The 12,028-nt window shown below is 37.9% G+C and overlaps 1 long non-coding RNA gene across 1 annotated transcript; it reads right to left on the bottom strand.

The window, feature by feature from the left end:
* Positions 1-8,634: 8,634 nt before the first annotated feature.
* LOC144640316 (uncharacterized) lies at positions 8,635-10,838 on the bottom strand. Its single transcript, XR_013568333.1, has 2 exons — positions 9,806-10,838; positions 8,635-8,843 (listed from the first exon to the last, which is right to left on the bottom strand). It is a non-coding gene; the product is annotated as an uncharacterized LOC144640316 (long non-coding RNA).
* Between the last annotated feature and the right edge of the window lie 1,190 nt (positions 10,839-12,028).

The following is a 12,028-nucleotide window of genomic DNA, read 5'->3' as shown; positions in this document are numbered from 1 at the left end:
ATTTGAATTATGGCAAGCACAAGTTGAGGTTATCAAATTCTGGTCTGAACACTGAAATTTATAATTAGTAGATTAAATTAGTTGTATATCAGGCATTTCAAAAATAAATAAATAAATAAATAAATAACCATCGAGCTGATAATAGATCTCAATGAATTTCGAAATAAATGAGCGAACAACCCCAAACGACGTTAGTTAATTTGTCTTTTGGAATAGACGGTTCACTCTCTCGAGAATAATGAAACAAAAAGATAAAATTTACAAAATCGGTTGCGGACAATTATTTTTTGGTATTATTTTATCGGTAGCCGACATTTACCATGGGAACCACCATATGGATCAATCCAGTAAACGCCTCATTGAAACGAAGGGACTTTGAGCTTGAGAACTTGACAGTTCAACACCGCGAATTCTTTGGAAAGTCCTGTTGGAACAACCGAGTTACCGTATTTATTCCCTGGGCGTTTATAAAATTTTTGGACCTTGAGAGTGGGCGCTTATTCAAGGTGGGTGCTTATTCGAGGCTGGGCGCTTATTATTTTCACTATTTTTTTGCAAGTAGTACGTTTATTTTACAAGAAAACAATTTATTATAACAAAACTTGAAGATGTACCGAAGCCGAATTTTAACTGTTCATTGAAAGTTTCTTTAAAATACTCTTTAAAATACTAAAAAGCGGCCTTCACACGACAAACTAATGGCCAACTCGTGTTGGCAAACCCAAGTTGGTGTGTGTGAATGACGCATCAACGTCAAACAAGAAGTTGGCCAACTGTTGGAGACAAACAGAACTTGTCTCGATTCTCACCAACCGTTTGCCAACTTGTTTGCCAACTGTTGTTGTGTCGTTCACACACAGCTACTTGAGTTTGCCAACATGAGTTTTGCCAACTTTAGTTTGTCGTGTGAAGGCCGCTTAAAGAAAACTCGATGTTCGGGGTAGTCTCTTACTAGTACTTAGTCAATTTCAAACTCAATTTCAATAACAACCAATACATCCTGTACAATACAACCAATACATCGTGTGCCCTCTTTTTAGGGGGGTGGGGGGGGGGGGGTGGTTTTAAGCGCTTATTCGAGGCTGGGCGCTTATTAACTTTTCCTACCTTCAGGGTGGGCGCTTATTCGAGGTCGGCGCTTATTCGAGGTGGGCACTTATTCGAGATTGGGCGCTTAATCCAATAAATACGGTGTGTGAGGTGGAGCAATAAAGGTTAATAGTAGTCATCAGTCCTAAATCGATCGTTGATAAAGGTAAGTCGGATATTCAGGGTTCGACTCGAGGATAAGTAATTTTATCGTTGTTTACGAACAAACATTCTAGAAAGAATATCCTCTTGCTAGATTTGGAGCTATTACAAATAGTTGTGGGAACACCGGCTTCTTATTGTGTCTTCTTACGGCATTTTTTGTTGTCCACTAAACGATATTTTGGGAAATTTTAATGTTATTTTAAAGGCTTTACAGTGTGTACATAATTGGCTACTTTCTGACTTTAACTAAATACACTGCCACTTAAATATAGTTATTCTTTTTCTCTTTCGCTCAATCAATCGTTATTTAGCTCGTTTGCTCGCTCTCGCTCGCTCGTTTGTTTGTTCGTTTCTTCGTTCGTTCGTTCGTTCCTTCGCTCGTTCGCTCTCTCACTCTCGCTCATTCATTCATTCGTTCGATTCGTTCGTTCGTTCGTTCGTTCGTTCGTTCGTTCGTTCGTTCGTTCGTTCGTTCGTTTGTTTGCTCGCTCGTTCTTTCTTCATTATTCAAAATTGTTTATTGTCCCATGGTATGCTGGATTGATGGAGTGTGTTACCTAAAATGCTCGGTTCAGCCAGTCTGTAAGTTCCTTCAGTCAGTCGCTTGATTACCTCGCTCACGCATAGCAGTGAAGTCTTGCGAAGATAAAGAGTTCCGTTCGCAGGGCCATTTCCAGCACTTTGTATCTTGGCTGATCGAGTCCACTATTGTTAGAGAAAAAACGTTGACATGACTTTGTTATTTGCAAGTCTCATTTGACCACTAAAATCTAAATTGCTTAGTTCTTGGCAGTTTTACTTTGTAATATTTGATTGGAATCGTGTAAAAGCTTCCGTAACAGGGATTGTCATTCCCAGGCGCCTCTCTTTGGTCTCTTTGGTGCGCATTGAGTTCTGGGACTGCTCGCGTGTCGCATCCATCCCACATACCTCGTGCTCCCGCCCTACACAGCTACAACGCACGTACGGGAAGCCGTCAGATCTACGAAATTCTTATCATATTATTAATTAAGTATTTGTGATGAAGTATTTGTGATAGGATCATGATTAGAAGTTTTCCATTCATATATGTATGTATTTTGACTCACTTTTCCTTTACGAAAAATATCAGACAAACAAAAGCTATTATCATTCGATGCAATTTTTTCTTCCTTTTCATTGGCCGAGAGCCCACCACGTGATCTGCAAATAACTGCCTACAAATAATGGTCTGCTTGTGTGTACTAGCGTTTGACAGTGATTTTGCTACAAATAATATTCTGCCCATGCGTAGTTGTGTCCACTTGCGAGAAAAAATGGCAGCTAGTTTTCTAGGGATGAAGAAGAGCGGTTGGATTTTTCTGCTAGGCCCGAAAAACAGAGCGAAGCTACAAAGAAGGCAATGGGATCTCCTCTTATTGTATTTTGGCAATATCTGAAAGAAAGAGAATTGGATGAAGACCAGCTCGTATTATCGAAGGCGAAGTTACGCTTTCGTCAGCAAGAAATAGTGCGATTTCCACTCTGAGGGAAAGCTAACGCTACCCAAACCAAATACCAACTATTTAAAACGAAGTTTTCCTTACAGCGGCGCTATACTCTGGAATAACATGCCCAAATGTCTTAAAAATGCCGCATCAGTTAATAATTTTAAGACAATTATCAAGAAGGTAGCTGACGTATCGGATTCCCACACGGCAATCATGTAAAGCAGTTTTAGTTTTAGTTTCTTTAATACTTGAGCTAATTGTAACTGATGGTTTCCCGTGTTTAAATAAAGTTTTTACATTACATTACATTAGTTCCCGAAGGTACTTTGTGCGAAACAAATTCAGTGATCGAATGAAAAAACAATTATTGAACTCGGTTCTCGCAAAATATCGTGATTTGTCAGTGTCTCGCAGATCAATTATTTGCCTCAGCCTTCGGCTTCGGCAAATAATTGATCTGCTCGCCACTGACAAATCACGATATTTTGCTCAACCTCGTCCAATAACTGTTAATTCACTGGTATCAGATAGCAAACCATCACGTTGGATCGAGTTGTTTGTGATGTTTTCGACTGAGAAAGTACCGCTAATGTTAACGGTGCATTTTAAACATGTAAGCTATTGTCTTACCTTGCTGTTAAGAAACTGGTTGAGAAGCAAAACAAAGCGAAACCAATGTGGAAAACATTTTGAAGTTTTGCATCAGAAGAACCTCACGAATACTGTGGTACGTGAGATCTCAGCTCATTTGACGAATGCTTAAAAAGATTGGCAAATTACTGATAACTGACATGAGGCACCTTTACTTCCTAGCCATTGGGGTTTATCCAATGGGCTCCTGACGTGTCAAAGGGCAGATATAGAAAGATATTTTATGATCAACATTACGTGCAGCCTCCTACGCAGGCGTTCTTGATGAGCCAAAAGAACTTCTAAATAGGAGGCTGAATTACGTGCTTTCTTGGACTAAGTCGTTTACTTAAGGTATTGTACTATTCTGCAATTTTTTTTCCACTAGAGATGACTTATTTGGTAAACATGTTTCAGTGCATGTGGTAAAAAGCTGTGGGGTGCAACCTTTGGCTCATTTCCTAAGCCAGGTCTGAAACGGAAAGGGTGTGTGGTAGCGAAATGGACTCTGAAAGTTCATGACCTTCAGCTGAGGTGTTGCACTTTTGAAAATATATCGATCTTAGGAAAGTTATGCATCTTGCGTCTTCTAGATAAATTACAACACTTTTGGTAAGCCTTTTTGTTGCTTTGATCTGCTTGAACTGAGCTCTGTGCTTGATGATAGAAACCTGGTAAAACACGGCACTAATATTTTTACTTCCGAAATTTAAGAGGGGGAAAGTTCATGAAACAATGCTAGCACCGATTTTATTTTACCTTCACACGTGTATTTCCAGTTTGGAACTGGGAGCATGTTTGCACCAAAGACATTTGATAAAAGACTTTATGTTTCAATTGACAGTCAAATCGGTTTCCATGGTAACACTTCTTAATCTAGCTCCCTCCTCCTCCGACGAAAACAGTTTTTTTTTCCTCGAGGGCTGGGTAAGGCTGTAGTGTAGACTGCTATCCCATTAATAAGAAAAAAAGAGTACTGGTTAATTCATCGATTCACTTTTCAATTGAAAGGGAAGTAAAATGTCGATAAAAGTACTATACCTCCGGAAGTTAGCGGTACATTTTGGGAATCCTTTAGTGGTAAGTCTGTTTCTCGACTCTCCCTCCGGTCCCAGTTCAAACTTGCCACCTCGCCCTCGTTTGCCACTCGATTGTATAGTGCAAAGGTGACTATGCTCGAAACAATAAACAAACCTTTGGAACTGTTTGGGACACCTTCGGAAAGGGAGGAACTAGGTTCAGAGAGAAAACAATTGCAACCTTTGAAGCTTTGAGCAAATCAAGAAATGACCAAGTAAACATGCATCAAACTAAACATGAAGTCTTAGATATGAGTCTCAAAATTTCTAAAGAAAAACAGGAAGGAAATTTATTATTTTTGGTATGATGTTTTTAATTACAGCTTTCAAGCGATCGCATGTGGTCATGAAGACTTTGCACGTTTTGTGCATCCAATAAAATTGTGGCATTCAATACTAAAAATCAATCTAAACGAATCGAAGGATGGGTAAGGTTGCTGATGAACATCCCGTGGGGGGATTAATAAGCCCTTAAAAAAGCGCATGATAAGTTACAAAAGACTCTGCTGTTACTCCTTTTTGCGTGCTTGGAAGAGTCTGGTCTGAATTTCACAATAGAAATGATTTGCGTATCATGCATGTAGTGTTCATTTGGCTGAAGACATCATATCACTCAACACTCATCACAAAATTATTTAACCTGGGAAGTTTCCCGTTAGTAAACCTCATTATTAGTTTTCAGCAGTTCCCCTTTATGAGTTTGACAATGATAAAAGAACTGATTTGAGCAAATCAAGAAATGACCAAGTAAACATGCATCAAACTAAAAAGAAGCTTCTTTTCTAATTATAATAAACCAAACTACAGTTTAAAATAAATGATTTTATCTTCCAGTATAATCCTCTGAAAAATCCGTATATTTTATCCCATTTAAACCCGTTTGGGAAACTGTGTCTTTACGTCTTAGTAAGCGAAGACTCAACGAACAAAAATATTTCCGTGTGGATTAGCCACACCCTTTAACTGATTTGCTTGGCCTTTTCCACAAGGATCATGTGGAGGCCAATCACTATTTGCGTTACTTTCAAAGTAATAGTAGATGTCGCTGCCTTTTAGGTACAGTCCTTTGCTGTGTAGCACTAAAGAGTTTGGCACCACACCAGGACACTGCTTAGAAAGCTGTTTAACCAGTTTACAAGTGATTGACCCCGCCTTCTGTTGCACGATATATAGACATGGTACAAATAGGAGAAGAGTTATCTACTAAAATATCTAAGAAAGGTAATTTACCCTCTAACTGCTTTTCAAATGTAACCAACCAAACATTTGAAAAGCAGTTAGAGGGTAAATTACCTTTCTTAGATATTTTAGTAGATAACTCTTCTCCTATTTGTACCATGTCTATATATCATAAGAAAACCTACACTGGTCTTCTTACTAATTACTTTAGTTTTACTTCATTTAAGTATAAAATAGGTTTAATTCATACCTTAGTTGACAGAGCTTTTAAAATCAATAACTCTAATTCGGGTTTTCGCAAAGATCTCGCTAAATTAACAGAAACTCTTAAACGTAACTCATTTCCCTCCCACATAATTGACAAAATCATTAAACGTTATCTAGATAATGTTAGACTTAATTCCTCTAGTGATGTTAGTATTAGTAATTCTAACAACACCAGCACTCGCTATTTTAAACTACCTTTCATCGGCAATGTATCTAATATAACCCAGATAAAAATTAAACAGTTATCTAGGCGTTTTTGCAGCGACTTAAACATCAAGTTAGTTTTTTCCTCTTTTAAAATAAAGAATTTTTTCAGTTTTAAAGATCCCATTCCTGATGCTATTAAATCCTCTGTTGTTTATCAATTTACTTGTGCGGGATGTAACTCCCGTTATATTGGCGAGACTTCCCGTCATTTTTCAACAAGGATCAAAGAGCATACTTTAACTGACAAAAATTCACATGTTTTTAAACACCTTAACAGTTCATCTAATTGCAAAAATTTATACACATCTGATTGCTTTAAAATTTTGGATTCTGCTCAAACCGTTTATTTTCTTAAATTAAAAGAGGCCTTTTACATTAATAGTTTAAAACCAGATTTAAACACTCAAGTGCAGCATGTCAACACCTTTTTATTTTAATCTTTTGTTCTATTAGTAACGGTCTAAAGCTCACACTGTGAGTAATTACTGTTCTAGACAGTACCAGACAGTACCTGCCACTTTGTAACGGCTTTACCGTTATCTTTTGTTATTGTAATTTTACTTTGTATACATTTCTATTTTTGTATTTGTAGCTTGGGTATATATATAGCCCTAGATTTTAAATTCTCAATAAACTGAAGATGGCATAAGTCATGCCGAAACATGTCTTTAAAAAGTTGTTTCGTGTTTTTAAAATTAGTAATTTTACTAGTGCTTACAAGGAATTTATATTTTACTTGAGAATCTCGCAGCTTTCCGGACGCATTCTGCTTATTTGTCGCTTCAAGAACTAGCTCCCGCTGAATATTCAAAGAAAGCGTTCAACCCAAATAGAAAAACCAAAATTTAGCCGTCGTGGCTGACATTGTCCAAAATACGCAGAATTTCGTCATTTCATGTTGTTGTTCGGCAGAGAACGGCTTTGAAGTGTACCAAAATTCAAAACGCACGTGCATAGTTAAAGCGCGTGCAGATAATTCTGCTCATTAACGTTAAATGCTAATGAGAAAGAACAATAGAGATTCCTGATTTGTTTTCACACCAGCGTGCATTCTACCTATGTCTCACATGACATGCAAAACGACAGCAAACAAAACTTTAAGCTATTTTTGAGCTTTAGCTGTTCTATTTAAAATCAAAGGCCCTTTGGGCTGTCTCGTGTCGTGTATACGAAAGTGATAGCGTTGTGGCTTTGAAGCAAAGAATTTAGATTTTTGCTACTCTATAGTTTCATTGTCTTTTGTGAGACAACTGATTAGCCACAAACTGCCATAAAATTGCGTATAATTAATTAACATAGCGGATTTTGCCAAGAATGCGAACAAGATCTTCCAGGCGTCCGTTTCCCTTTTCGGATCAGTCCCACTAAGCCAAGGGAATCGTTAAAGGGGAGAACGTCTGGGCACTAGGCAGATGTGAGCGGAATCACTTAGATACAGAACCGCGAGAAGACTGGGTGCAAATATGGCGGGAGCTATAAAATTGGCGGTATTTTGAGTAATATTTTCACTTCAGAGACACCGAAAACTGCAATGTCAAACTTGAAATGTAGATCAGGTTGTAAAGAAGGAAATGATAAGTCCGGTAACTCGAACTGGCATAACATGTAGTGTACTATTCGCATCATCATCATTAATTCCTGGGTAATTTCAGTTGTTCTGGTGCGTTGGCTTTCAGTTGACTACTGCATAATGTTTGGTTCTTTTCTAATACAGTCTAAGCCTGCTATTTCGTACTCTGACAATTGGAAGTGGGCGTTATCTTAGTTCTCGCTGTTTGTAGCCGGCTATATATACCGGGGTTTTGTTAGGCTAGCTAAATGCAAATTACTATTTATCATATCCTAAGTTTCGTTTTTATTCTACCTTTCCGAGGGATCAATATCGACATACCTATAGTTTATTCTAAGGCTGTCCCCCTTTTTTATTCTTTTACCTTCAAATGCGTTTTCTAATTTTCTGTCTGATCGGCATGTAATCAACAATTCACATAATTTGACGAGATACTAATGAATCCCTAACCCTTTATAAAGGTGTGTAGCTATTCTGTAGGAATAAATGACCATTCTGATTGTATAGGAATCCTGCTGCTGAAAATAGTGACCCTCTTAAGATCCCAATTGTTGAGATTTATTTAGTGTGGGGTGGATTGAAGAAGTAAAAGTGTGAGCTCTTTGAAAATTTCTCCGGGGTTTCCCCTACAATGGCTTGTACAGGAATGGTACATCTATCACAAATTGAAGTATATGAAAGGTTAGGGAAACAATTGCAACTTAGAAAAACGGGCAGAAGTGCAGTATTTTTTTAAAAAGGTATATGAGGGGTACCTTTTACAATACAGGTAGGTATTGGGGAGTGGGATGGGTAAGTTTAGTTTTACAGGTTAAGCCTCATTGTCAAAGATTATCTCCAGTTCTAAGTCACGCGCGTCCTGCCTAACAATTCAAAAAGAAAGGTGGTGGTGATGGTACATGTCATTGTAATCTAACAATTTTAGTCGCAAGTTCTTTGACTTGCAATCCGCTACTTACAAATAAATCAACACAACACTGTGATACATAAAACAACTTTTAATAAAATTATAATATTTACAAAGACTTGAGGAAAAACAAAACAAAAACAAATTTAAAAAATATCATTCTGCAATTACTATTTACACAAATCAAAAAATTTTCACTTAAACAGGCAATTAAATATTTAGAAAAAAAAAATCAAAAAAAGAAAACAAAAAGCAATAAAATGTAATCCAATCTGTGGAATCTGTAAAAAAACAAAAAAAAATATTGTGCACTTCATTAACCTCTGAGCCTTGCTCTTATTTTATTTTGGGGCGTGTTTAAAACACGAAATGGCGAAATGGCGAAATGGCCAAACGGCGAAATGGCGAAATGACGAAATGATACTGAAGATAAAAGCCAAAGTTATACGATATTACCGTTGTACTGGAATTTTCATATGTTGCCGAATTTATCCTTGTAGATAAGTCCCGAAAAATAAAAGAAACTGCAATCACAAATTCTCCGTCACGTAGACCCGTCACGAACCTATGGGTAATTTGGATTCCAGTCTCTCCCTGTTAACAAGGCGCTGTTTTATACGCCTAGGACATTCTTGATCAAGATCAGTCGGCGTTTCGTTTAGACATCGGAAGAAAATGATTTGTTTATCTCGTATTTGCCACCGAGTCTCGGCTATGAAGTGCTTTAAGCCCCAACATTCACAAGAAATAAATTAACAAACAAAACCTACTTTGCAAAAAAGTTCATACACGATATCAGTGGCAAACGTTCTTTGCACAGAAACGGAGTAACGTTCGATGTCTATATCAGTCCTTCGATACAATGTAAGCTCTGTAGTGCAGTGCAGATACTGATAGGCAACTTGGCAAGTACTAAATTAAAAAAAAATATATCCTGGTGTGCTGCGACCTTTCAGCAATACGTTCAATTTGGCGTTGTGATATGTGACAAGTATTCATTATATTCCTGGGCCAGAACATTGACAGAAATGTTCCCTTGAAATAATTCAGTCTAGACATGTAAACAGAACTACCTTGAAGTTCAAAAGGAAACCAAACTATATTATTTACGTGTATTTATCTTAACATTTTGCCATTTCGTCATTTCGTCATTTCGTCATTTCGCCATTTCGTGTTTTAAACACGCCCTTTATTTTGTTTACTTGGTGGTTTAGGGTTAAGGAAATGTAATACAAGTACTTACTACATGCTATATATGTCCGGCCACACAATAATAACAGTAACCTAACGGGAACAATAACGGTAACGGACGGGAAGGCCCTACGAAAAAAAAAAAACAAAGTTTATTGAACTGAAATCAAACTTTCAAGAAGCCGCAACTTCTAATTTGTTTTGTAGTAGTCAAATTGTTATATAATTTCTTCATTTAGGGTGGCAATGTTAAGCTCTGGGGGGGGGGGGGGGGGTACTCGACATAATTCCAGGTAGAGAGGTGCATCCTTGGCCTCCTATCCCTGATCGTGTTTAAGACTTGATCGTGAATCAAGCTAAGTATCAATGCTGAAATCAACGTAAGTCAGCAATACGGAAGAATGTGTGAACATTCGGCTTGTTACACCTCTGCAGGCATATAAGTCTATCCTGTCTGACATTGGTGCATGCAAGAATACCCCATTTAAGACAAAAAGGGGTGAAATATATACCCCGTTCAAGACAAAAAAGCCTGAAAACCATACCCTATCGGGCTGCACGTGCCCGTTTAGCCCTAATAAGGGAGTGCCCCCACCTCGGGTGTTAAGCAATGCATGATTATAGATCTGGAAAGATACCACATGGGTAGATGCAAAGTTGTATTTCAAAATACCTATGAGCAGCTATGAGGGTCTCTCAAAAAGAACAAATGCAACTGCTTTCTATAGATTTTGCAAATTAATTCTTTCTATATAATTAATCTTTCAAGCACTACAGAAAATTAAAAAAATCCAAATTAGAAATTCTAACATTTTTCTTACCAGATGGTGTGATAATATAAAATGTGACAGGCCAAACACGACTCTCGCTGGTTGCGAAATGTTAGCCTTCAGTCTGTTAACTGTCGCAAAACATTTATCTGTCCAAGTAACGCAACCCGTGACATGAAACCTTAAAAATATATCTATAGCGTGCACGTAAATTTAATTAACCAAAACATTGCTGGCTCGCCTTAGCGAGACAGCACACTATTCTGGTAGTCCTGTGTGTAATGGGTATTCTGTGTTGTGTGTGCGGTTCGGAGCCAAATTCATTCTCGACCCCAGAGCTCTTCTCTTTTGCGCATGACTGACGGCGAGAAGAGCTCTGGGCAACCCTGGAACAGAGCCTATTCTCATTTGAAGTTCGTTGAAACAATGAAAACACCTCTGATTGGTCGATCTGTAACGCGCCAAAATTTGAACGTGCGTTGGGATGGTTGTCCTGGCCCCTGGGGAATTGAATGTCTGTGCTTTATGCAAATCAAAGCTTGTGCACGCAATCGTAATATGTGCTGTTTTCGGATGTATTTCTGTTTGAAGACGACATCAACAGTCTCGGAGCAATTCTTCTTCACTCAAATAAGCATTTTTAATGTATAATGATGTTTAACAACAGACAATCGTCCAAATACGGCACTGATTACAATTACGTGACACGATCTAAATTTGCATAGAAAGCAGACAGTCTAGTCTCTGGGACACACTTGTACAATAGGAGTTGTGGCACAAACCGTGACAACTCGCTCGGCTCGCCCAGGCTCGCCTCGCTCCTTGTCACAATTTGTGTCCACAACTCCTATTGTACAAGTGTGTGCGGAACGCAAGACGCCTTTCTTACCCCCCTCGCGAAACGAGTTGCAAAAAAAAGACGTTTAATCCCAGAAAACTTAAGAAAAAAGAAAGCTGCAATCGTTATGCAAAGCATGGTTAAAACTAACAAAAAAATCGGGAAAGCAGGCGTGGAAATGGTAAAAAAAGGAGGAAAATGTGAGTGGCTTTCACATTCCTAACTTCCTGAAGCAGATTCGCCGGACCCGACAGTGTACCAATCGTTGTATGGCGCCATTGTATTAAATTACAACCAACCTTTAATTGCTGTGCCAGAAATATTTTTCAATTGAACATATAGCACTACTAAGTAAATGGAGCCAACGAGAGAAATTGTTCAACCAAAAGGACCGAGAACGAGAAAGTTTTACACCCAAACCGAAAAATTTTATGACCCAATTTTAGAGCGGTATAGGACCTTTGACTCAACAAAAATTTTTCACGCCTTTATTAAAGAAATCTCAAAATTTAAAACTGATGAGATTAGCAAAGAAATTTTTAAAGAAATGTTGGAAAAAGACTTCACTTTTAAAAAACTTATGAAAGTAAAAAAACCAGAACTTTTTGGTAAAAGTGAAGACTTACCCATTAAGGAAAAAAACGAGGAATTTATTCCCGTAACTTCA

This window comes from Oculina patagonica, unplaced genomic scaffold (assembly GCF_052425735.1).
Source record: "Oculina patagonica isolate OP01 unplaced genomic scaffold, crgOcupat unplaced25, whole genome shotgun sequence".
Classification (NCBI taxonomy): domain Eukaryota; kingdom Metazoa; phylum Cnidaria; class Anthozoa; order Scleractinia; family Oculinidae; genus Oculina; species Oculina patagonica.
Note: the sequence above shows the minus strand (reverse complement) of the source record. Positions and strands in the feature narration are given on the sequence as shown.